Below are 25,467 nucleotides of genomic sequence, written 5' to 3'. Positions count from 1 at the left end.
TTCACAGTATTACTGTCAACAACGGGGGCATAGGGGCCCATTCAAAACTTTTTCACTGTATCACTGTTAACAAAGGAGCGAAGGGGCCCTTTACACACTGTGACACTCTGATTGATTTTCATCAAAGAGGAAACGGGGCCCTTTCCACACTGTGTCTCTGTATCACTGTCAACAAAGGAGCAAAGGGGACGCTTCTACACCTTGTCTCTGTGACTGACTACCTTCAGAGGGGCAAATGGGCCCATTCCAGACTATGTCACTGTATCACTGTCAAAGGGGCAAAGGGACCCTTTGCACACTGTATCACTGTAAACACTGGGGAAAGGGATAATTTCCACACTGTGTCACTGTGACTCGCTGTCTGCATGGGTACAAGGGAGCCATTTCCACACTGTGTCACTGTATCACTGCCAACACAGGGCAAAGGGGCCCTTTGCAGGCTGTGCCCTTGTATTATTGTCAACAAGTGAGGAAAATGGGCCCTTTCCATACTGTGTCACTGTATCACTGTTCACAAAGGGAAGAAGGGGCCCTTTGCACACTCTGTCACTGTATTACTGTCAACACGGGCAGTATGGCTGTTTCCAAACTGTGTCACTGAAGCACTGTCAACAAAGGGGGAAAAGGTCCCTTTGCACACTGTGTCACTGTGTTACTGTCAACATCGGGTCAAAGGGTCCCTTTCCAAAAAGTTTCAATGCATTGCTATCAACACGGGGCAAAGGGGCCCTTTGCAGAAAGTTTCACAGTATCACTGTCAACAAAGGAGCAAAGGGGCCCTTTCCACACAGTGTCACTGTAAATGACTATAATCACGGGGGAAAGGGGGCCCTTTTCACATTGTGAACACCCGGTGTAGGGGAAGTGCAGAACGAGGAGTCACAGTTTGAGGATAAAGGGGAAGCCATTTTGGACCGAGATTAGCAAAAACTTCTTCATACAGAGAGTGGTGAATCTGTGGAATTCTCTGCCACGGGAAACAGTTGAGGCCAGTTCATTGCCTATATTTAAGAGGGAGTTAGATATGGCCCCTGTGGCTAAAGGAATCAGAGGGTATGGGGGAAAGGCTGGTACAGGGTTCTGAGTTGGATGATCAGCCATGATCACACTGAATGGTGGTGCAGGCTCGAAGGGCCGAATGACATACTCCTGCACCTATTTTCTATGTTTTCTGTGTTTCTATGTTTCTATGTGTAACTCTATCACTGTGAACACAGGGTCACAGGGGACCTTTCCACTCTGTGTTACTGTATAACTGTCAACTCAAGGACAAAGGGCCTCTTTCCACTCTGTGTCACAGCCCCACTGTCAACAGGGGGCAAATGGGCCCTTTCCACACTGTTTCACAGTATCACTCTGAACAAAGGAGCAAAGGGGCCCTTTGCACACTGTGTCACAGTGACTGACTTTCGTCATAGAGGAAATGGGGCCCTTTAAACACTGTGTCACTGTACAATGGCCAATATGGTGGCTAATCGGTCCTTTCAACACTGTCTCACTGTATGACTCTCAGTACAGGGGAAAAGCAACACTTTCAATACTATCTCACTGTATTACTGTCAACACAGGGGCCAGCGGTCCCTTTCCACACTGTGCCACTGTATCACTGTTAACACAAGGATAAAGGAGCCCTTCCCACACTGTCTCACTGTATGACTGTCAACACAGTGGCCAAGAGGCTCATTCCACACTGTGTCACTGTCAACATGGGGGCACCTGTGACCTTTCAACTCTCTCTCACTGTATGTCTGTCAGCACAGGGGCATAGCAACTCTTTCATCATTATCTCACTGTGTCACTGCCAACATAGGTGCAAAGGGCCCAATATCACTGTCACATAGGGGCAACGGGGCCCCTTCCACACTGTGTCACTGTATCACTGTCAACAAAGGAGCAAAGGAGCCCTTTCCACACTGTGTCACTGTAAATGATTATAATCACAGGGGAAAGGGGCCCTGTTCACACTGTGTAACTCTATCACTGTCAAGACGGTGTCAAAAAGGACCTTTCCACTCTGTGTCACTGATAACTGTCAACTCAAGGACAAAGGGCCTCTTTCCACACTGAGTCACTGCATCACTGTCAACAAGGGGCAAAGGTACCTTTACCACACTGTGTCACTGTATCACTGTAAACACTGGGGCAAATGGGCCCTTTACGCATTGTGTCACTGTTTCACTGTCAGCACACCGACAAAAGGACGCTTTCCAGTCTGTGTCACTGCATCACTGTCAACACTGGGGAAAGGGACTCGCTGTTAGACCGGGGGCAAAGGGGTCCTTTCCACACTCTGTCACTGTCAATGCTGGGACAAAGGGGCTCTTTCCACACTGTTTCACAGTGTTACTGTCAACAACGGGGGCATAGGGGCACATTCAAAACTTATTCACAGTATAACTGTATTCACTGTTAACAAAAGAGCAAAGGGGCCCTTTACACACTGTGTCACTGTATCACTGTCAACACAGGGGCCAAGGATCCCTTATCACACTATGTCACTGTATCACTGTCAACACATTAGCAAAGGGGACTTTTCCACATCTTGTCTCTGTGTCTGACTGTCATCACAAGGACAAATGGGCCCATTCCAGACTATGTCACTGTATCACTGTCAAAGGGGCAAATGGGCCCTTTGCACACTGTGTCACTGTATCACTGTAAACACTGGGGCAAATGGGCCCTTTACACATTGAGTCACTGTTTCACTGTCAGCACACTGACAAAAGGCCCCTTTCCAGTCTGTGTCACTGCACACTGTATCACTGTATTACTGTCAACACTGGGTCAAAGGGTCCCTTTCCAGAAAGTTTCACATTATCACTGTGAACAAAGGAGCAAAGGGGCCCTTTACACACTGTGTCAATCTATTAGTATCAACATGGGCAATGGGGCTCTTTCTACACTGTGTCACTGTATGACTGTCAACACAGGGGCCAAGTGTCCCTTTTCACACTGCGTCACTGTATCACTGTCAACACAGGGACAAAGGAGTATCTCCCATACTGTATCATTGTGACAGACTGCCAACAAGAGGGAAAGGGGATCTTTCTATACTGTATCACTGTCAACACGGGAATAAAGATGCCCTTTCCACACCATGTCACAGTATCACTGTCAACACAGGAGCAAAGGGGCTATTTATCACTGTCACATGGGGGCAATGAGGCCCTTTTCACACTGTGTCACTGTATTACCGCAAACGCGGCGAGGGAAATAGGGGTCCCTTTTGCACTGTCTCACTGTCAACAAGGGAGCAAAGGGGCCCTTTCCACACTGTGTAACTGTAAATGACTAAAATCACAGGGGAAAGGGTGCACTTTCCACACCGTGTAACTCTATCACTGTGAACACGGGGTCAAAGGGGAACTTTCCACTCTGTGTCACTGTATAACTGTCAACTCAAGGACAAAGGGACTCTTTCCACACTGTGTCACTGCATCACTGTCAACAGGGGACAAAGGGGTCCTTTCCACACTGTGTTACTGTGTCACTGTGTCACTGTCAGCACTGGGACAAAGGGGCTCTTTCCACACTGTGTCACTGTGACTGACTTTCATCATAGAGCAAATCGGGTCCTTTAAACACTGTGTTACTGTATCACTGTCAACACAGGGCCAAGGGTCCCTTTTCACACTTTGTCACTGTATCACGATCAACAAAGGAGTAAATGGGCCCTTTCAAAACTGTCTCACAGTATCACTGTGAATAGGTGGACAAAGGGACAATTTCCACAGTCTGCCACTGTGAATGTCTATAATCACAGGGGAAAGGGGGCCCTTATCACACCGTGTAACTGTATCACTGTGAACATAGGGTCAAAGGGCCTCTTTCCACACTGTGTCACTGCATCACTGTCAACAGGGGACAAATGGGTCCTTTCCACACTGTGTCACTGTGTCACTGTCAACACCGGGACAAGGGGCCCTTTCCACACTGTTTCACAATATCACTCTTTAAAAAAGGAGCAAAGGGGCCCTTTGCACACTGTGTCACTGTGACTGACTTTCATCATAGAGCAACCCGGGCCCTTTAAACACTGTGTCACAGTATTACTGTCAACACAGGGCCAAGGGTCACTTTTCACACTGTGACACCGTATCACTGTCATCACAGGAGCCAAGAGGCCCTTTGCACACTCTATCACTGGATCACTGTCAACAAATGGGTAAAGGGGCCCTTTCAACACTGTCTCTCTGTATCACTGTGAATAGATGCACAAAGGGGCCCCTTTCATACGGTTTTACTGTATCACTGTCAGAGAGGCCCTTTTCACACTGTGTTACTGTATCACTGTCAACACAGGGACAAAGGAGTCCTTCCCACACTGTATCACTGTGACAGACTGTCAATAGGAGGGCAAAGGGGATCATTCCAGAATCTGTCTCTGTATCACTGTCAGCACTGGAGTAATGAGGAGCTTTTCATACTCTGTCACTCTGCCACTGTCAATATAGGGTCATAGGGGCCCTTTCAATACTGTCTTGTGTTTCACTGCCAACACAGGGACCATGGGGCCCTGCCCAAACTGTGTCACTATATCCCCATGAACACAGGAGCCAAGGGTCCCTTTTCACACTGTGTCAGTGTATCACTGTGAACACGGGGGCAAAACAGCACTTTACACACTGTGTCACTGTAATGGGCCGTAAACACAACAGCAAAGTGGCCATTTCCACATTGTGTCAGTGTGACTGACTTCCATCATAGAGGAAACGGGGCCCTTTAAACACTGTGTCAATGTATCACTGTCAACACAGGGACAAGGAGCATTTCCCACACTGTACCATTGTGGCAGACTGCCAACAAGAGGGAAAGGGGATCTTTCCATACTGTGATATTGCATCACTCTCAACACGGGAGTAAAGAGGCCCTTTCCACACTGTGTCACTGCATTACTGCAAACACGGGGAGGGGAATAGGGGTCCTTTTTGCACTGTCTCACAGTCTCACTGTCAGGAAAGGAGCAAAGGGGCCCTTTCCACACTCAAGACGAGAAAGGGGACCTTCGCACATTGTATCACTGTCATAGTGGGGTCAAGAGGCCCTTTGCACACTGTATCACTGGATCACTGTCAACAAATGGGGAAAGGGGCCCTTTCTACACTGTGTCACTGTGACAGACTGTCAACAGGAGTGCAAAGGGGACCATTCCAGAATGTGACTCTGTATCTCTGTCAACACTGGAGTAAAGAGGACCTTTTCATACACTGTCACTCTGTCACTGTCAATATAGGGTCATAGGGGCCCTTTCCACACTGTGACACTGTCAGCGGGGCGGGGGCAAAGGGGTCCTTTCAACACTGTCTCATGTTTCACTGCCAACACAGGGGTCATGGGGCCCTGCCCAAACCATGTCACTATATCCCTGTGACCACAGGAGCCAAGGGTCCCTTTTCACACTTTGTCACTGTATCACTGTGAACACATGGGCAAAACAGCACTCTCCACACTGTGTCACTGTAACGGGCTGCAAAAACAGGGGCAAAGGGGCCCTTTCCACACTGTGTCAGTGTGACTGACTTTCATCAAAGAGGAAACGGGGCCCTTTAAAAACTGTGTCACTGTATCACTGTCAACACAGGGCCAAGGTTCCCTTTTCACACTGTTTCACTGTATCACTATCAACAAAAAAGTAAAGGGGCCCTTTCAACACTGCCTCACTGTGAATACGTGGACAAAGAGAAACTTTCCACATGGTGTCACTGTATCATTGCCAAAGAGGCCCTTTCCACACTGTGTCACTTTATGACTGTCAAAGAGGCTCTTTCCACACTGTGTCACTTTGAATTACTGTTAAAAAAGGGGAGCAAAGGAGCCATTTTCAGATTGTGTCACTGTGAACACCGAGGAAATGGGCCCTTTCCACAATGTGTCACTGCATCACTGTCAACGGGGGGCAAAGGGGCCTTTACCACACTGTGTCACTGTGACTCGCTGTTAGCACGGTGGCAAAGGGGTCCTTTCCACACTGTGTCACTGTCAACAATGGGACAAAGGGGCCCTTTCCACACTATTTCACAGTATTACTGTCAACAATGGGGGAGTAGGGGCCCATTGAATACTTTTTCACAGTATCACTGTTAACAAACTAGCAAAGGAGCCCTTTGCTCTCTGTGTCACTGGGACCAACTTTCATCATAGAGGAAATGGGGCTCTTTACACACTGTGTCACTGTATCACTGTCAACACAGGGGCCAAGTGTCCCTTTTCACACTGTGTCTCTGTATCACCGTCAACAAAGGAGCAAAGGGGATCTTTCTACACCTTGTCTCTGTGACTGATTGTCATCAGAGGGGCAAATGGGCCCATTCAAGACCATTTCACTGTATCACTGTCAAAGTGGCAAAGTGGCCCTTTGCACACTGTGTTACTGTATCACTGTAAACACTGGGGCAAATGGGCCCTTTACGCATTGTGTCACTGTTTCACTGTCAACACACTGACAAAAGGCCCCTTTCCAGACTATGCCACTGCATCACTGTCACCAAAGGGGAATGGGACCCTTTTCACACTGTGTCACTGTGACTCACAGTCTACACAGGTGCAAAGCGGCCCTTTGCACACAGTGTCACTGTATCACTGTAAACACTGGGGCAAAGGGACTCTTTATGCATTGTGTCACTGTTTCACTGTCAGCACATCGACAAAAGGCCCCCTTCCAGTCTGTGTCACTGTGACTCACTGTCAGCATGGGTGCAAAGGAGCCATTTTCACACTGTGTCACTGCATCACTGCCAACACAGTGCAAAGAGGCCCTTTCCAGGCTGTGCCCCTGTATTATTGTCAAAAAATGAAGAGCAGGGGCCCTTTCAGTGTATCACTGTTCACAATGGGGAAAAGAGGCCCTTTGCACACTCTGTCACTGTATTACTGTCAACATGGGCAGCGTGGCTCTTTCCAAACTGTGTCACTGAAGCACTGTGAACAAAGGGGGAAAAGGGCCCTTTGCACACTGTGTCACTGTGTTACCGTCAACAACAGGTCGAAGGTTCAGTTTCCACAAAGTTTACAGTATTACTGTCAACACGGGGCAAAGGGACCCTTTCCACTCTGTGTCACTGATAACTGTCAACTCAAGGACAAAAGGCCTCTTTCCACACTGTGTCACTGCAGCACTGTCAACACGGGACAAAGGGGCCATTTGCACACTGTGTCACTGTGACTGACTTTCATCATAGAGGAAACAGGGCCCTTTAAACACTCTGTCACTATATCACTGTCAACGCAGAGCTAGGGGTCCCTTTTGACACTGTGTCACTGTATAACTATCAACAGAGGATTAAATGGGCCCTTTCAAAACTGTCTCACTGTATCACTGTGAATAGGTAAACAAAGGGGCCCTTTCCACAGTGTGTCACTATATCACTGTCAACACGGGAAGAGGGACCTTCCCACGCTGTGACACTGTATCACTGTAATCACAGGGGCCAAGAGGTCCTTTACACACTGTATCACTGTCAACAAATGGGCAAAGGGGCCCTTCCCACACTGTGTTACTGTATCACTGTCAGCAAAGGGGAAAGGGGCCCTTTTCACACTGTGTCACTGTGTCACTGTCAACACAGGCGACGTGGCTCTTTCCACACTGTGTCAGTGTATCACGGTCAATAAAGGGGCAAAGGGGTCCTATCCAGATTGTGCCACTGTGACTCACTGTCATCACGGATGCAAAGAGGCCCTGTCTGCACTGTCACTGTATCACTGTCAACATGAGAAAGGGGACCTTCGCACATTGTATCACTGTCATAGCGGGGGCCAAGAGGCCCTTTGCACACTGTATCACTGGATCACAGTCAACAAATGGGGAAAGGGGCCCTTTCCACACTGTGTCACTGTGACAGACTGTCAAAGGGGACCATTCCAGAATGTGACTCTGCATCACTGTCAACACTGGAGTAAAGAGGACCTTTTAATGCACTGTCACTCTGTCACTGTCAATATAGGGTCATAGGAGCCCTTTCCACACTGTGACACTGTCAACGGGGAGGGGGCAAAGGGTTCCACTGGGGAAACACTGTCTCGTGTTTCACTGCCAACACAGGGGCCATGGGGCCCTGCCCAAACCATGTCACTATACCCCTGTGAACACAGAAGCCAAGGGTCCCTTTTCACACTTCGTCACTGTATCACTGTGAACGCGTGGGCAAAACATCACTTTCCACACTGTGTCACTGTAACGGGCTGCAAAATCAGTGTGATTGACTTTCATCAAAGAGGAAACAGGGTCCTTTAAACACTGTGTCACTGTATCACTGTCAAAGAGGCCCTTTCCACACTGTGTCACTGTAATGGGCTGCAAAATCAGTGTGACTGACTTTCATCAAAGAGGAAACAGGGCCCTTTAAACACTGTGTCACTGTATCACTGTCAACACAGGAGTAAAGGGGCCCTTTCAACACTGCCTTGCTGTGAATACGTGGACAAAGAGGCACTTTCCACACTGTGTCACTTTGTGACTGTCAAAGAGGCTCTTTCCACACTGTGTCACTTTGAATTACTGTAAAAAAGGGGAACAAAGGGGCCATTTTCAGATTGTATCACTGTGAACGCCAAGGGAATGGGCCCTTTCCACAATGTGTCACTGCATCACTGTCAACAGGGGGCAAAGTGGCCTTTACCACACTGTGTCACTGTGACTCGCTGTTAGCACGGTGGCAAAGGGGTCTTTTCCACACTGTGTCACTGTCAACAATGGAACAAAGGGGCCCTTTCCACACTATTTCACAGTATTACTGTCAACAACAGGGGTGTAGGGGCCCATTGAATACTTTTTCACAGTATCACTGTTAACAAAATAGCAAAGGGGCCCACTGTGCACACAGTGTCACTGGGACCGACTTTCATCATAGATGAAATAGGGCTCTTTACACACTGTGTCACTGTACCACTGTCAACACAGGGGACAAGTGTCCCTTTTCACACTGTGTCTCTGTATCACCGTCAACAAAGGAGCAAAGGGGATCTTTCTACACCTTGTCTCTGAGGCTGATTGTCATCAGAGGGGCAAATGGGCCCATTCCAGACCATTTCACTGTATCACTGTCAAAGTGGCGAAGTGGCCCTTTGCACACGGTGTCACTGTATTACTGTAAACACTGGGGCAAATGAGCCCTTTACTAATGACTTAGATGAGGGAATTAAATGCAGCATCTCCAAGTTTGCAGATGACATGAAGCTTGGCGGCAGTGTTAGCTGTGAGGAGGATGCAGGGTGACTTGGATAGATTAGGTGAGTGGGCAAATTCATGGCAGATGCAATTTAATGTGGATAAATGTGAGGTTATCCAATAAGGTGGCAAAAACAGGAAAACAGATTATTATCTGAATGGTGGCCGATTAGGAAAAGGGGAGGTGCAACGAGACCTGGGTGTCATTATACACCAGTCATTGAAAGTGCGCTTGCAGGTACAACAGACGGTGAAAAAGGCGAATGGTATGCTGGCATTTATAGCAAGAGCATTCGAGTATAGGAGCGGGGAGGTACTACTGCAGTTGTACAAGGCCTTGGTGAGACCACACCTGGAGTATTGTGTGCAGTTTTGGTCCCCTAATCAGAGGAAAGACATCCTTGCCATAGAGGGAGTACAAAGAAGGTTCACCAGATTGATTCCTGGGATGGCAGGACTTTCATATGATGAAAGACTGGATCGACTAGGCTTATACTCTCTGGAATTTAGAAGATTGAGGGGTGATCTTATTGAAACGTATAAAATCCTAAAAGGATTGGACAGGCTAGATGCAGGAAGATTGTTCCCGATGTTGGGGAAGTCCAGAACGAGGGGTCACAGTTTGAGGATAAAGGGGAAGCCTTTTAGGACCGAGATTAAGAAAAACTTCTTCACACAGAGAGTGGTGAATCTGTGGAATTCTCTGCCACAAGAAACAGTTGAGGCCAGTTCATTGGCTATATTTAAGAAGGAGTTAGATATGGCCCTTGTGGCTAAAAGGATTGGGGGTATGGCGGGAAGGCTGGTACAGGGTTCGGAGTTGGATGATCAGCCATGATTATTCTGAATGGTGATGGAGGCTCGAAGGGCTGAGTAGCCTACTCCTGCACCTATTTTCTATGTTTCTATGTAACATGGGAAAGGGGACCTTCCCACACTGTGACACTGTATCACTGTCATCACAGGGGCCAAGAGGCCCTTTGCACACTGTGTCACTGTATCACTATCAACAAATGGTCAAAGGGGCCCTTCCCACACTGTCTCACTGTATCACTGTGAATAGGTGGACAAAGGGGCCCTTTCCACGGTGTGTCACTGTATCACTGTCAAAGAGGCCCATTCCAAACTGTGTCACTTTATGACAGTCAAAGAGGCTCTTTCACACTGTGTCACTTTGACTTACTGTAAAAAAACGGGGGCAAAAGGGCCATTTTCAGATTGTGTCACTGTGAACACTGAGGAAAAGGGGCCTTTCCACAATGTGTCACTGCATCATTCTCAGCACAGAGGCAAAGGGCCCCTTTCCACACTATGTCACTGTATTACTGTCAACACAGGTGCAAATAGGCCCTTTCAACACTGTGTCACTGTATCACTGTCAACAAAGGAGCAAAGGGGACTTTTCCACACCTTGTCTCTGTGTCTGACTGTCATCACAGGGGCAAATGGGCCCATTCCAGACTATGTCAATGTATCACTGTCAAAGAGGCAGAGGGACCCTTTGCACACTGTGTCATTGTATCACTGTAAACACTGGGACAAAGTGGCTCTTTACACATTGTGTCACTGTTTCACTGTCAACACACCAACAAAAGGCCCCTTTTCACACTGTGTCACTGTATTGCTGTCAACACGGGCAATGTGGCTCTTTCCAAACAGTGTCACTGAAGCACTGTCAACAAAGGGGCAAATGGGCGTTTTGTACACTGTGTCACTATGTTACTGTCAACACCGGGTCAAAGGGTCCCTTTCCACAAAGTTTCACAGTATCACTGTCAACATGGGGGCAAAGGGGCCCTTTCCACAAAGTTTCTCAGTATCACTGTCAACAAAAGAGCAAAGGGGCCCTTTCCACACTGTGTCACTGTGAACTACTTTAATCAGAGAGGAAATGGGGCCCCTTAAACACTGTGTCACTGTACAATGGTCAACACGGTGACAAATGGGTCCTTTCAACACTGTCTCACTGTATGACTGTCAGTACAGGGGCAAAGCAACACTGTCAATACTGTCTTACAGTATCACTCTCAACACAGGGGCCAATGGTTCCTTTGTCACTCTCAACAAAGGGGCAAAGGGGCTCTTTGCACACTGTGTCACTCTCAACAAAGGGGCAAAGGGGACCTTCCAACACTGTCTCACTGTTTGACTTCGGCACAGGGGCAAAGCAGCCCTTTCAACACTGTCTCACAGTATCACTGTCAACACAGGGGCCAAAAGGCCCTTTCCACACTGTGTCGCTTTCAACACAGGGGCAACAGGGCCCTTTCAACACTCTCTCACTGTATGACTGTCAGTACAGGGGCAAAGCAACACTTTCATCATTGTCTCACTGTATCACTGTCAACAAAGGAGCAAAGGGGCCCTTTATCACTGTCACATAGGGACAACGGGGCCCTTTTCACACTGTGTCACTGTAAATGACTGTAATCACAGGAGAAAAGGGGCCCTTTTCACACTGTGTAACACTATCACTGTCAACACTGGATCGAAGGGGACCTTTCCACACTGTGTCAATGTATAACTGCCAATTCAAATACAAAGGGCCTCTTTCCACACTTTGTCACTGCATCACTGTCAACAGGGGACAAAGGGGTCTTTAGTACACTGTGTCACTGTGACTTGCTTTTAGCACGGGGGCAACGGGGTCCTTTCCACACTGTTTCACTGTCAACATTGGGACAAAGGAGCTCTTTCCACACTGTTTCACAGTATTACTGTCAACAACGGGGGCGTAGGGGCCCATTCAAAACGTTTTCACAGTATCACTGCAAACAGAGGAGCAAAGGGGCCCTTTGCACACTGTGTCACTGTATCACTGTGAATAGGTGGACAAAGGGGCCCTTTCCACGGTGTGTCTCTGTATCACTGCTACAGAGGCCCTTTCCAAACTGTGTCACTTTATGACAGTCAAAGAGGCTCTTTCCACACTGTGTCACTTTGACTTACTGTAGAAAGGGGGGCAAAGGGGTCATTTTCAGATTGTGTCACTGTGAACACTGAGGAAAAGGGCCCTTTCCACAATGTGTTGCTGCATCACTCTCAGCACAGAGGCAAAGGCCCCCTTCCACACTATATCACGGTACTACTGTCAACACAGGTGCAAATGGGCCCTTTCAATACTGTGTCACTGTATCACTGTCAACAAAAGAGCAAAGCGGACTTTTCCACACCTTGTCTCTGTGTCTGACTGTCATCACAGGGGCAAATGGGCCCATTCCACACTATGTCAATCACTGTCAAAGGGGCAAAAGGGCCCTTTGCACACTGTGTCACTGTTTCATTGTCAACACACCAAGAGGCCCCTTTCCAGAATGTGTCACTGCATCACTGTCAACACAGGGCAATGGGGCCCTTTGCACACTGTGTCACTGTATTGCTGTCAACACAGGCAGCGTGGCTCTATCCAAATGGTGTCACTGAAGTACTGTTAACACCGGGTCAAAGAGTCCCTTTCCACAAAGCTTCACAGTATCACTGTCAACAAAAGAGCAAAGGAGTCCTTTCCACACTGTCACTCTATCATTGTCAACAAATGGGGAACTGAGGCCCTTTACATACTGTGTCACTGTTTCATTGTCAACAAAAGACCAAAGGGACCCTTTGCAAACTGTGTCACTGTGTCACTTTCAACACTGAGACAAAGGGGCCCTCTCCACATTGTTTAACAGTATCACTGTTTACATAGGGATAAAGGAGCCCTTCCCAGTCTGTATCACTGTGACAGAATGCCAACAAGAGGGAAAAGGGGCCTTTTATCTCTGTCCCATAGGGGCAATGGGGCCCTTTTCACACTGTGTCACTGTATTACTGCAAACACAGGGAGGGGAATAGGGGTCCTTTTTGCACTGTCTCACTGTCTCACTGTCAACAAAGGAGCAAAGTGGCCCTTTCCACACTGTGTCACTGTAAATGACTATAATCACAGGGGAAAAGGGGCCCTTTTCACACTGTAACTCTATCACTGTCAACGGGGTTGAAGGGGACCTTTCCACACTGTGTCACTGCATCACTGTCAGCACGGGGACAAAGGGGCCATTTCCACACTGTGTCACTGTATCACTCTTAACAAAGGAGCAAAGGGTCCCTTTGCACACTGTGTCACAGTGACTGACTTTCATCATAGAGGAAACGGGGCCCTTTAAACACTGTGTCACTGTACAATGGTTAACACGGTGGCAAATGGGCCCTTTCAATACTGTCTCACTGTATGACTGTCAGTACAGGGGCAAAGCAACACTTTCAGTACTGACTCACTGTATCACTGTCAACACAGGGGCCAACGGTCCCTTTTTGCACTGTCTCACTCTATCACTATCAACACGGGCAAAGGGGCACTTTCCACACAGTGTCACTGTATCACTGTCAACAAAGGGGCAAAGGGGACCATCCAACACAGTCTCACTGTATGACTGTTGGCACAGGGGCAAAGCAGCCCTTTCAACACTGTCTCATAGGATCACTGTCAACATACGGGCCAAGAGGCCCTTTCCACACTGTGTCACTGTCAACATGGGGGCACCGGGGCCCTTTCAACATACTGTCACTTTTTGACTGTCTGCACAGGGGCAAAGCAACACTTTCATCATTGTATCACTGTATCACTGTCAACACAGGGTCAAGGGTCCCTTTTCACACTGTGTCACTGTATCAGTGTCCACACGGTGAAAAAAGAGCCCTTCCCACACTGTATCACTGTGATAGACTGCCAACAAGAGGGCACTGGGGATTTTTCCATACTGTGAAACTGTATCAGTATCAACACGGGAGTAAAGAGGTCCTTTCCACACTGTGTCACTGATAACTGTCAACTCAAGGACAAAAGGCCTCTTTCCACACTGTGTCACTGCAGCACTGTCAACACGGGACAAAGGGGCCATTTGCACACTGTGTCACTGTGACTGACTTTCATCATAGAGGAAACAGGGCCCTTTAAACACTCTGTCACTATATCACTGTCAACGCAGAGCTAGGGGTCCCTTTTGACACTGTGTCACTGTATAACTATCAACAGAGGATTAAATGGGCCCTTTCAAAACTGTCTCACTGTATCACTGTGAATAGGTAAACAAAGGGGCCCTTTCCACAGTGTGTCACTATATCACTGTCAACACGGGAAGAGGGACCTTCCCACGCTGTGACACTGTATCACTGTAATCACAGGGGCCAAGAGGTCCTTTACACACTGTATCACTGTCAACAAATGGGCAAAGGGGCCCTTCCCACACTGTGTTACTGTATCACTGTCAGCAAAGGGGAAAGGGGCCCTTTTCACACTGTGTCACTGTGTCACTGTCAACACAGGCGACGTGGCTCTTTCCACACTGTGTCAGTGTATCACGGTCAATAAAGGGGCAAAGGGGTCCTATCCAGATTGTGCCACTGTGACTCACTGTCATCACGGATGCAAAGAGGCCCTGTCTGCACTGTCACTGTATCACTGTCAACATGAGAAAGGGGACCTTCGCACATTGTATCACTGTCATAGCGGGGGCCAAGAGGCCCTTTGCACACTGTATCACTGGATCACAGTCAACAAATGGGGAAAGGGGCCCTTTCCACACTGTGTCACTGTGACAGACTGTCAAAGGGGACCATTCCAGAATGTGACTCTGCATCACTGTCAACACTGGAGTAAAGAGGACCTTTTAATGCACTGTCACTCTGTCACTGTCAATATAGGGTCATAGGAGCCCTTTCCACACTGTGACACTGTCAACGGGGAGGGGGCAAAGGGTTCCACTGGGGAAACACTGTCTCGTGTTTCACTGCCAACACAGGGGCCATGGGGCCCTGCCCAAACCATGTCACTATACCCCTGTGAACACAGAAGCCAAGGGTCCCTTTTCACACTTCGTCACTGTATCACTGTGAACGCGTGGGCAAAACATCACTTTCCACACTGTGTCACTGTAACGGGCTGCAAAATCAGTGTGATTGACTTTCATCAAAGAGGAAACAGGGTCCTTTAAACACTGTGTCACTGTATCACTGTCAAAGAGGCCCTTTCCACACTGTGTCACTGTAATGGGCTGCAAAATCAGTGTGACTGACTTTCATCAAAGAGGAAACAGGGCCCTTTAAACACTGTGTCACTGTATCACTGTCAACACAGGAGTAAAGGGGCCCTTTCAACACTGCCTTGCTGTGAATACGTGGACAAAGAGGCACTTTCCACACTGTGTCACTTTGTGACTGTCAAAGAGGCTCTTTCCACACTGTGTCACTTTGAATTACTGTAAAAAAGGGGAACAAAGGGGCCATTTTCAGATTGTATCACTGTGAACGCCAAGGGAATGGGCCCTTTCCACAATGTGTCACTGCATCACTGTCAACAGGGGGCAAAGTGGCCTTTACCACACTGTGTCACTGTGACTCGCTGTTAGCACGGTGGCAAAGGGGTCTTTTCCACACTGTGTCACTGTCAACAATGGAACAAAGGGGCCCTTTCCACACTATTTCACAGTATTACTGTCAACAACAGGGGTGTAGGGGCCCATTGAATACTTTTTCACAGTATCACTGTTAACAAAATAGCAAAGGGGCCCACTGTGCACACAGTGTCACTGGGACCGACTTTCATCATAGATGAAATAGGGCTCTTTACACACTGTGTCACTGTACCACTGTCAACACAGGGGACAAGTGTCCCTTTTCACACTGTGTCTCTGTATCACCGTCAACAAAGGAGCAAAGGGGATCTTTCTACACCTTGTCTCTGAGGCTGATTGTCATCAGAGGGGCAAATGGGCCCATTCCAGACCATTTCACTGTATCACTGTCAAAGTGGCGAAGTGGCCCTTTGCACACGGTGTCACTGTATTACTGTAAACACTGGGGCAAATGAGCCCTTTACTAATGACTTAGATGAGGGAATTAAATGCAGCATCTCCAAGTTTGCAGATGACATGAAGCTTGGCGGCAGTGTTAGCTGTGAGGAGGATGCAGGGTGACTTGGATAGATTAGGTGAGTGGGCAAATTCATGGCAGATGCAATTTAATGTGGATAAATGTGAGGTTATCCAATAAGGTGGCAAAAACAGGAAAACAGATTATTATCTGAATGGTGGCCGATTAGGAAAAGGGGAGGTGCAACGAGACCTGGGTGTCATTATACACCAGTCATTGAAAGTGCGCTTGCAGGTACAACAGACGGTGAAAAAGGCGAATGGTATGCTGGCATTTATAGCAAGAGCATTCGAGTATAGGAGCGGGGAGGTACTACTGCAGTTGTACAAGGCCTTGGTGAGACCACACCTGGAGTATTGTGTGCAGTTTTGGTCCCCTAATCAGAGGAAAGACATCCTTGCCATAGAGGGAGTACAAAGAAGGTTCACCAGATTGATTCCTGGGATGGCAGGACTTTCATATGATGAAAGACTGGATCGACTAGGCTTATACTCTCTGGAATTTAGAAGATTGAGGGGTGATCTTATTGAAACGTATAAAATCCTAAAAGGATTGGACAGGCTAGATGCAGGAAGATTGTTCCCGATGTTGGGGAAGTCCAGAACGAGGGGTCACAGTTTGAGGATAAAGGGGAAGCCTTTTAGGACCGAGATTAAGAAAAACTTCTTCACACAGAGAGTGGTGAATCTGTGGAATTCTCTGCCACAAGAAACAGTTGAGGCCAGTTCATTGGCTATATTTAAGAAGGAGTTAGATATGGCCCTTGTGGCTAAAAGGATTGGGGGTATGGCGGGAAGGCTGGTACAGGGTTCGGAGTTGGATGATCAGCCATGATTATTCTGAATGGTGATGGAGGCTCGAAGGGCTGAGTAGCCTACTCCTGCACCTATTTTCTATGTTTCTATGTAACATGGGAAAGGGGACCTTCCCACACTGTGACACTGTATCACTGTCATCACAGGGGCCAAGAGGCCCTTTGCACACTGTGTCACTGTATCACTATCAACAAATGGTCAAAGGGGCCCTTCCCACACTGTCTCACTGTATCACTGTGAATAGGTGGACAAAGGGGCCCTTTCCACGGTGTGTCACTGTATCACTGTCAAAGAGGCCCATTCCAAACTGTGTCACTTTATGACAGTCAAAGAGGCTCTTTCACACTGTGTCACTTTGACTTACTGTAAAAAAACGGGGGCAAAAGGGCCATTTTCAGATTGTGTCACTGTGAACACTGAGGAAAAGGGGCCTTTCCACAATGTGTCACTGCATCATTCTCAGCACAGAGGCAAAGGGCCCCTTTCCACACTATGTCACTGTATTACTGTCAACACAGGTGCAAATAGGCCCTTTCAACACTGTGTCACTGTATCACTGTCAACAAAGGAGCAAAGGGGACTTTTCCACACCTTGTCTCTGTGTCTGACTGTCATCACAGGGGCAAATGGGCCCATTCCAGACTATGTCAATGTATCACTGTCAAAGAGGCAGAGGGACCCTTTGCACACTGTGTCATTGTATCACTGTAAACACTGGGACAAAGTGGCTCTTTACACATTGTGTCACTGTTTCACTGTCAACACACCAACAAAAGGCCCCTTTTCACACTGTGTCACTGTATTGCTGTCAACACGGGCAATGTGGCTCTTTCCAAACAGTGTCACTGAAGCACTGTCAACAAAGGGGCAAATGGGCGTTTTGTACACTGTGTCACTATGTTACTGTCAACACCGGGTCAAAGGGTCCCTTTCCACAAAGTTTCACAGTATCACTGTCAACATGGGGGCAAAGGGGCCCTTTCCACAAAGTTTCTCAGTATCACTGTCAACAAAAGAGCAAAGGGGCCCTTTCCACACTGTGTCACTGTGAACTACTTTAATCAGAGAGGAAATGGGGCCCCTTAAACACTGTGTCACTGTACAATGGTCAACACGGTGACAAATGGGTCCTTTCAACACTGTCTCACTGTATGACTGTCAGTACAGGGGCAAAGCAACACTGTCAATACTGTCTTACAGTATCACTCTCAACACAGGGGCCAATGGTTCCTTTGTCACTCTCAACAAAGGGGCAAAGGGGCTCTTTGCACACTGTGTCACTCTCAACAAAGGGGCAAAGGGGACCTTCCAACACTGTCTCACTGTTTGACTTCGGCACAGGGGCAAAGCAGCCCTTTCAACACTGTCTCACAGTATCACTGTCAACACAGGGGCCAAAAGGCCCTTTCCACACTGTGTCGCTTTCAACACAGGGGCAACAGGGCCCTTTCAACACTCTCTCACTGTATGACTGTCAGTACAGGGGCAAAGCAACACTTTCATCATTGTCTCACTGTATCACTGTCAACAAAGGAGCAAAGGGGCCCTTTATCACTGTCACATAGGGACAACGGGGCCCTTTTCACACTGTGTCACTGTAAATGACTGTAATCACAGGAGAAAAGGGGCCCTTTTCACACTGTGTAACACTATCACTGTCAACACTGGATCGAAGGGGACCTTTCCACACTGTGTCAATGTATAACTGCCAATTCAAATACAAAGGGCCTCTTTCCACACTTTGTCACTGCATCACTGTCAACAGGGGACAAAGGGGTCTTTAGTACACTGTGTCACTGTGACTTGCTTTTAGCACGGGGGCAACGGGGTCCTTTCCACACTGTTTCACTGTCAACATTGGGACAAAGGAGCTCTTTCCACACTGTTTCACAGTATTACTGTCAACAACGGGGGCGTAGGGGCCCATTCAAAACGTTTTCACAGTATCACTGCAAACAGAGGAGCAAAGGGGCCCTTTGCACACTGTGTCACTGTATCACTGTGAATAGGTGGACAAAGGGGCCCTTTCCACGGTGTGTCTCTGTATCACTGCTACAGAGGCCCTTTCCAAACTGTGTCACTTTATGACAGTCAAAGAGGCTCTTTCCACACTGTGTCACTTTGACTTACTGTAGAAAGGGGGGCAAAGGGGTCATTTTCAGATTGTGTCACTGTGAACACTGAGGAAAAGGGCCCTTTCCACAATGTGTTGCTGCATCACTCTCAGCACAGAGGCAAAGGCCCCCTTCCACACTATATCACGGTACTACTGTCAACACAGGTGCAAATGGGCCCTTTCAATACTGTGTCACTGTATCACTGTCAACAAAAGAGCAAAGCGGACTTTTCCACACCTTGTCTCTGTGTCTGACTGTCATCACAGGGGCAAATGGGCCCATTCCACACTATGTCAATCACTGTCAAAGGGGCAAAAGGGCCCTTTGCACACTGTGTCACTGTATCATTGTCAACACACCAAGAGGCCCCTTTCCAGAATGTGTCACTGCATCACTGTCAACACAGGGCAATGGGGCCCTTTGCACACTGTGTCACTGTATTGCTGTCAACACAGGCAGCGTGGCTCTATCCAAATGGTGTCACTGAAGTACTGTTAACACCGGGTCAAAGAGTCCCTTTCCACAAAGCTTCACAGTATCACTGTCAACAAAAGAGCAAAGGAGTCCTTTCCACACTGTCACTCTATCATTGTCAACAAATGGGGAACTGAGGCCCTTTACATACTGTGTCACTGTTTCATTGTCAACAAAAGACCAAAGGGACCCTTTGCAAACTGTGTCACTGTGTCACTTTCAACACTGAGACAAAGGGGCCCTCTCCACATTGTTTAACAGTATCACTGTTTACATAGGGATAAAGGAGCCCTTCCCAGTCTGTATCACTGTGACAGAATGCCAACAAGAGGGAAAAGGGGCCTTTTATCTCTGTCCCATAGGGGCAATGGGGCCCTTTTCACACTGTGTCACTGTATTACTGCAAACACAGGGAGGGGAATAGGGGTCCTTTTTGCACTGTCTCACTGTCTCACTGTCAACAAAGGAGCAAAGTGGCCCTTTCCACACTGTGTCACTGTAAATGACTATAATCACAGGGGAAAAGGGGCCCTTTTCACACTGTAACTCTATCACTGTCAACGGGGTTGAAGGGGACCTTTCCACACTGTGTCACTGCATCACTGTCAGCACGGGGACAAAGGGGCCATTTCCACACTGTGTCACTGTATCACTCTTAACAAAGGAGCAAAGGGTCCCTTTGCACACTGTGTCACAGTGACTGACTTTCATCATAGAGGAAACGGGGCCCTTTAAACACTGTGTCACTGTACAATGGTTAACACGGTGGCAAATGGGCCCTTTCAATACTGTCTCACTGTATGACTGTCAGTACAGGGGCAAAGCAACACTTTCAGTACTGACTCACTGTATCACTGTCAACACAGGGGCCAACGGTCCCTTTTTGCACTGTCTCACTCTATCACTATCAACACGGGCAAAGGGGCACTTTCCACACAGTGTCACTGTATCACTGTCAACAAAGGGGCAAAGGGGACCATCCAACACAGTCTCACTGTATGACTGTTGGCACAGGGGCAAAGCAGCCCTTTCAACACTGTCTCATAGGATCACTGTCAACATACGGGCCAAGAGGCCCTTTCCACACTGTGTCACTGTCAACATGGGGGCACCGGGGCCCTTTCAACATACTGTCACTTTTTGACTGTCTGCACAGGGGCAAAGCAACACTTTCATCATTGTATCACTGTATCACTGTCAACACAGGGTCAAGGGTCCCTTTTCACACTGTGTCACTGTATCAGTGTCCACACGGTGAAAAAAGAGCCCTTCCCACACTGTATCACTGTGATAGACTGCCAACAAGAGGGCACTGGGGATTTTTCCATACTGTGAAACTGTATCAGTATCAACACGGGAGTAAAGAGGTCCTTTCCACACTGTGTCACTGATAACTGTCAACTCAAGGACAAAAGGCCTCTTTCCACACTGTGTCACTGCAGCACTGTCAACACGGGACAAAGGGGCCATTTGCACACTGTGTCACTGTGACTGACTTTCATCATAGAGGAAACAGGGCCCTTTAAACACTCTGTCACTATATCACTGTCAACGCAGAGCTAGGGGTCCCTTTTGACACTGTGTCACTGTATAACTATCAACAGAGGATTAAATGGGCCCTTTCAAAACTGTCTCACTGTATCACTGTGAATAGGTAAACAAAGGGGCCCTTTCCACAGTGTGTCACTATATCACTGTCAACACGGGAAGAGGGACCTTCCCACGCTGTGACACTGTATCACTGTAATCACAGGGGCCAAGAGGTCCTTTACACACTGTATCACTGTCAACAAATGGGCAAAGGGGCCCTTCCCACACTGTGTTACTGTATCACTGTCAGCAAAGGGGAAAGGGGCCCTTTTCACACTGTGTCACTGTGTCACTGTCAACACAGGCGACGTGGCTCTTTCCACACTGTGTCAGTGTATCACGGTCAATAAAGGGGCAAAGGGGTCCTATCCAGATTGTGCCACTGTGACTCACTGTCATCACGGATGCAAAGAGGCCCTGTCTGCACTGTCACTGTATCACTGTCAACATGAGAAAGGGGACCTTCGCACATTGTATCACTGTCATAGCGGGGGCCAAGAGGCCCTTTGCACACTGTATCACTGGATCACAGTCAACAAATGGGGAAAGGGGCCCTTTCCACACTGTGTCACTGTGACAGACTGTCAAAGGGGACCATTCCAGAATGTGACTCTGCATCACTGTCAACACTGGAGTAAAGAGGACCTTTTAATGCACTGTCACTCTGTCACTGTCAATATAGGGTCATAGGAGCCCTTTCCACACTGTGACACTGTCAACGGGGAGGGGGCAAAGGGTTCCACTGGGGAAACACTGTCTCGTGTTTCACTGCCAACACAGGGGCCATGGGGCCCTGCCCAAACCATGTCACTATACCCCTGTGAACACAGAAGCCAAGGGTCCCTTTTCACACTTCGTCACTGTATCACTGTGAACGCGTGGGCAAAACATCACTTTCCACACTGTGTCACTGTAACGGGCTGCAAAATCAGTGTGATTGACTTTCATCAAAGAGGAAACAGGGTCCTTTAAACACTGTGTCACTGTATCACTGTCAAAGAGGCCCTTTCCACACTGTGTCACTGTAATGGGCTGCAAAATCAGTGTGACTGACTTTCATCAAAGAGGAAACAGGGCCCTTTAAACACTGTGTCACTGTATCACTGTCAACACAGGAGTAAAGGGGCCCTTTCAACACTGCCTTGCTGTGAATACGTGGACAAAGAGGCACTTTCCACACTGTGTCACTTTGTGACTGTCAAAGAGGCTCTTTCCACACTGTGTCACTTTGAATTACTGTAAAAAAGGGGAACAAAGGGGCCATTTTCAGATTGTATCACTGTGAACGCCAAGGGAATGGGCCCTTTCCACAATGTGTCACTGCATCACTGTCAACAGGGGGCAAAGTGGCCTTTACCACACTGTGTCACTGTGACTCGCTGTTAGCACGGTGGCAAAGGGGTCTTTTCCACACTGTGTCACTGTCAACAATGGAACAAAGGGGCCCTTTCCACACTATTTCACAGTATTACTGTCAACAACAGGGGTGTAGGGGCCCATTGAATACTTTTTCACAGTATCACTGTTAACAAAATAGCAAAGGGGCCCACTGTGCACACAGTGTCACTGGGACCGACTTTCATCATAGATGAAATAGGGCTCTTTACACACTGTGTCACTGTACCACTGTCAACACAGGGGACAAGTGTCCCTTTTCACACTGTGTCTCTGTATCACCGTCAACAAAGGAGCAAAGGGGATCTTTCTACACCTTGTCTCTGAGGCTGATTGTCATCAGAGGGGCAAATGGGCCCATTCCAGACCATTTCACTGTATCACTGTCAAAGTGGCGAAGTGGCCCTTTGCACACGGTGTCACTGTATTACTGTAAACACTGGGGCAAATGAGCCCTTTACTAATGACTTAGATGAGGGAATTAAATGCAGCATCTCCAAGTTTGCAGATGACATGAAGCTTGGCGGCAGTGTTAGCTGTGAGGAGGATGCAGGGTGACTTGGATAGATTAGGTGAGTGGGCAAATTCATGGCAGATGCAATTTAATGTGGATAAATGTGAGGTTATCCAATAAGGTGGCAAAAACAGGAAAACAGATTATTATCTGAATGGTGGCCGATTAGGAAAAGGGGAGGTGCAACGAGACCTGGGTGTCATTATACACCAGTCATTGAAAGTGCGCTTGCAGGTACAACAGACGGTGAAAAAGGCGAATGGTATGCTGGCATTTATAGCAAGAGCATTCGAGTATAGGAGCGGGGAGGTACTACTGCAGTTGTACAAGGCCTTGGTGAGACCACACCTGGAGTATTGTGTGCAGTTTTGGTCCCCTAATCAGAGGAAAGACATCCTTGCCATAGAGGGAGTACAAAGAAGGTTCACCAGATTGATTCCTGGGATGGCAGGACTTTCATATGATGAAAGACTGGATCGACTAGGCTTATACTCTCTGGAATTTAGAAGATTGAGGGGTGATCTTATTGAAACGTATAAAATCCTAAAAGGATTGGACAGGCTAGATGCAGGAAGATTGTTCCCGATGTTGGGGAAGTCCAGAACGAGGGGTCACAGTTTGAGGATAAAGGGGAAGCCTTTTAGGACCGAGATTAAGAAAAACTTCTTCACACAGAGAGTGGTGAATCTGTGGAATTCTCTGCCACAAGAAACAGTTGAGGCCAGTTCATTGGCTATATTTAAGAAGGAGTTAGATATGGCCCTTGTGGCTAAAAGGATTGGGGGTATGGCGGGAAGGCTGGTACAGGGTTCGGAGTTGGATGATCAGCCATGATTATTCTGAATGGTGATGGAGGCTCGAAGGGCTGAGTAGCCTACTCCTGCACCTATTTTCTATGTTTCTATGTAACATGGGAAAGGGGACCTTCCCACACTGTGACACTGTATCACTGTCATCACAGGGGCCAAGAGGCCCTTTGCACACTGTGTCACTGTATCACTATCAACAAATGGTCAAAGGGGCCCTTCCCACACTGTCTCACTGTATCACTGTGAATAGGTGGACAAAGGGGCCCTTTCCACGGTGTGTCACTGTATCACTGTCAAAGAGGCCCATTCCAAACTGTGTCACTTTATGACAGTCAAAGAGGCTCTTTCACACTGTGTCACTTTGACTTACTGTAAAAAAACGGGGGCAAAAGGGCCATTTTCAGATTGTGTCACTGTGAACACTGAGGAAAAGGGGCCTTTCCACAATGTGTCACTGCATCATTCTCAGCACAGAGGCAAAGGGCCCCTTTCCACACTATGTCACTGTATTACTGTCAACACAGGTGCAAATAGGCCCTTTCAACACTGTGTCACTGTATCACTGTCAACAAAGGAGCAAAGGGGACTTTTCCACACCTTGTCTCTGTGTCTGACTGTCATCACAGGGGCAAATGGGCCCATTCCAGACTATGTCAATGTATCACTGTCAAAGAGGCAGAGGGACCCTTTGCACACTGTGTCATTGTATCACTGTAAACACTGGGACAAAGTGGCTCTTTACACATTGTGTCACTGTTTCACTGTCAACACACCAACAAAAGGCCCCTTTTCACACTGTGTCACTGTATTGCTGTCAACACGGGCAATGTGGCTCTTTCCAAACAGTGTCACTGAAGCACTGTCAACAAAGGGGCAAATGGGCGTTTTGTACACTGTGTCACTATGTTACTGTCAACACCGGGTCAAAGGGTCCCTTTCCACAAAGTTTCACAGTATCACTGTCAACATGGGGGCAAAGGGGCCCTTTCCACAAAGTTTCTCAGTATCACTGTCAACAAAAGAGCAAAGGGGCCCTTTCCACACTGTGTCACTGTGAACTACTTTAATCAGAGAGGAAATGGGGCCCCTTAAACACTGTGTCACTGTACAATGGTCAACACGGTGACAAATGGGTCCTTTCAACACTGTCTCACTGTATGACTGTCAGTACAGGGGCAAAGCAACACTGTCAATACTGTCTTACAGTATCACTCTCAACACAGGGGCCAATGGTTCCTTTGTCACTCTCAACAAAGGGGCAAAGGGGCTCTTTGCACACTGTGTCACTCTCAACAAAGGGGCAAAGGGGACCTTCCAACACTGTCTCACTGTTTGACTTCGGCACAGGGGCAAAGCAGCCCTTTCAACACTGTCTCACAGTATCACTGTCAACACAGGGGCCAAAAGGCCCTTTCCACACTGTGTCGCTTTCAACACAGGGGCAACAGGGCCCTTTCAACACTCTCTCACTGTATGACTGTCAGTACAGGGGCAAAGCAACACTTTCATCATTGTCTCACTGTATCACTGTCAACAAAGGAGCAAAGGGGCCCTTTATCACTGTCACATAGGGACAACGGGGCCCTTTTCACACTGTGTCACTGTAAATGACTGTAATCACAGGAGAAAAGGGGCCCTTTTCACACTGTGTAACACTATCACTGTCAACACTGGATCG

Source organism: Mobula hypostoma, chromosome 8 (genome assembly GCF_963921235.1).
Source record: "Mobula hypostoma chromosome 8, sMobHyp1.1, whole genome shotgun sequence".
Classification (NCBI taxonomy): domain Eukaryota; kingdom Metazoa; phylum Chordata; class Chondrichthyes; order Myliobatiformes; family Myliobatidae; genus Mobula; species Mobula hypostoma.
Note: the sequence above shows the minus strand (reverse complement) of the source record.